General features: G+C 34.9%; 1 long non-coding RNA gene across 1 annotated transcript; it reads left to right on the top strand.

Moving 5' to 3' along the window:
* The first annotated feature begins 629 nt into the window (after positions 1–629).
* LOC147908761 (uncharacterized) lies at positions 630–765 on the top strand. Its single transcript, XR_015545991.1, has 2 exons — positions 630–665; positions 723–765. It is a non-coding gene; the product is annotated as an uncharacterized LOC147908761 (long non-coding RNA).
* Positions 766–2857: the final 2092 nt, after the last annotated feature.

Here is a 2857-nt window from a genome sequence, read left to right as displayed (position 1 = left end):
AGATGAGGGCCGGAGAGGAAAACCACCACGAGAGGTGGTGGGAGGAAAAAGCAGCTCTCTCATTGGCTGCCCCCCCCCGCACCACCAGTCAGCAACAAATATATTACAACATCAAATATCTACAACGGACCTACACAAATATGCGACAAATATGTTCCCGGACACGAACCACATCTCAGCAACCAGTGGCGACATCTGTGCGTTCAAACATGCATTTTAAAGGTTGAACATTTTGCTATCATCTGTCAAAGTTTCATTCATTTTGGTTGACATATAACGAAGATATGACAGTTCATGTTAAACAAGATTTTGGTCGAGGTAAAAATTTTAATATGGAACAAAGAGCAGTGATTAAATTTAACGCAAAACTTGATAAAAGTGCATCAGAAACATTCCGATCGACGCAACAAGTTTACGGCAGTCAATGTCTAGCTCGTACAGCTGTTTTTGAGTGGCATAAGCGTTTTTTGGAAGGCAGAGAGACCTTTGAAGATGACAAAAAATCAGGACAGCCAATTTTGGTTCGAACACCCGAAATGATCGAAAAAGTACGTGATTTTGTTGCAAACGATCGCAATGCATCACTAAAAATGATGGAGGAGGCTTTAAATATCAGTAGAGAAACGATTGGAACCATATTACATGAAGATTTGGGTAAAACGAAGGTTTGTTCCACACACATTAAGAAGCGATCAAAAATCAGCGAGAATCAATTATTCCAGAGACATCGTTGCAGCCGCAGAAAATAATCCAAACTTCCTAAAATCAATTGTTACGGATGATGAAACATGGTGCTTTCAATATGATCCAGAAACTAAGTGCGGAATGGAAGTCAAAAAATTCACCACAAACAAAAAAAGTACGAAAAGTTCCATCAAAAATCAAGACAATGCTCATCACATTCTTTGATAGCAAAGGTATTATCCACAAAGAGTTTGTTCCAACTGGCCAAACAATTACTGATGCATATTATCTCGAAGTTTTAAAGCGATTGATGGGCAGAATTCATCGTATTCGCCCCGAATATCGTGATCCAGAAGATTGATCTTTGTTGCATGATAACGCACGGAGTCACACTTCATTGATTGTCCGTCAATGTTTGGCTCGAAATCGTGTCTCTGTGTTAAACCATCCACCGTATTCACCTGATTTGGCCCCCTGCGACTTCTCATTATTTCCAAAATTGATTGAAAGAACGCTTTTTTGATGACATTCCGACCATCCAATCAGCTTCTACACAGACACTAGAGGCAATTCCGCAAACTGAGCTAGAACATACATTTGAATCACTATTGAATCACTGTAACAAGTATTGAAGCCAGAGGAGAATATTTTGAATAATAAAACTAAAAAATATGCATATTATTGTTTCAATTATGATTTTCAGGCCCTGTCCGGGAACATATTTGTCGCACTGTGTATATGTTTATAATATCGGATTTATGTAATAATAGCGCAATTACTATAGCGCCAATTTTCATTAGCCCTTTGGTTTGCACAGAAATTGCTGATATTATTTTTGAATTTAATTGATTGATTGAATTGAATTAAAAAAACTGTACTTTCTATTTACAATTCTGAGTTGAGTAGTATTCTCGATGCACAAAAAATGCTAATATTATTTTTAGATTGAAAGGCATAGAAATATGCTCTATGCAACTTCTATAAATGAATAAAAATGCATTTAGAAAAGAGGAGTCATTTTAACATTCATGAATCCGTATTTCTGAAAATATGAATCTATTTTAATACATTTCAATCCATTCTCATTTGCTGGGAAGCATATTTGTAATAATATAATATCTTGTATATTGCCGAAAAATTACAATTTTTCTTTTGTAATTATCATCTCTATTGATAATCAAATTCGAATAACAAGTATAAAAAGAAGAGCATAACGAACCACAGTACAAGTTGTAGTTTGTGATATTTAATTATTATTACATCAATTAAAAAACATTAAACGTATCGGTCACAATCTGACCATCTTCAGTAAATTCATAATATTCTTAAGACGCAGAGTTACATCAAGTTGGCATTAAATTCAACCGTCGTGTGTTATAATTATATAAACGTGTTCATTTCTATGAGAAGATGCTTCGTATAATAATGTTAAAACGCCCAAAGTCATATCTCGAAAAGTGTAGAACGAGAATTTCCAGATTCTAATTTAAAATAAATTTATATATCATTAATATCTTCTAATCGGAATATAAAAGAATAGAATCGTTACCTGTTTTACAGCAAAAAATACAACGATAAATCTCAAGTACATTCTTTGCGCAGATAGAAATTTGTCGTGACATTGTGTGTTATTATTAGTCATATCGTATATTTTATCACTATTTATTAGGTGTACAAATAGGTGTACAAAGTTTCCGCCGTTGGACAAAAGACCGCCACTAGCAAGCTATGGTTAAAATTGTCTGATGTAAAACATTATATCGTAAGATTGGACATCTGTCAACAACATAACCTTGAAATACTAGCGATTTTGTATCAGCATCATATATTTTTTTTGTGCGAAAATGCCGAGTTTTGAATAAGCGTCATTTGCGGGAACTTTTGATTTACTTCTTTAATTTGAAGAAATCTGCAGTTGAGGCTCATCGATTGCTTGTAGAAGCATATGGTGAGGCTGCCTTAAGTGAGAGAAGTTGTCGTGAATGATTTCAAAAATTTAAGATCGGTGAATTTGACGTCGAAGACAAAGAACGTAGCGGAAGGCCGAAAGTGTACGAAGACGCGGAATTGGAAGCATTATTGAATGAAGATTCGTGCCAAACGCAAAAAGAACTTGCACTTACATTAGGAGCGACTCAACAAGCAATTTTACATCGTTTGAAATCATTGGGAA

Source organism: Acromyrmex echinatior, chromosome 8 (assembly GCF_024713525.1).
Source record: "Acromyrmex echinatior isolate Ae372 chromosome 8, ASM2471352v2, whole genome shotgun sequence".
Classification (NCBI taxonomy): domain Eukaryota; kingdom Metazoa; phylum Arthropoda; class Insecta; order Hymenoptera; family Formicidae; genus Acromyrmex; species Acromyrmex echinatior.
Note: the sequence above shows the minus strand (reverse complement) of the source record. Positions and strands in the feature narration are given on the sequence as shown.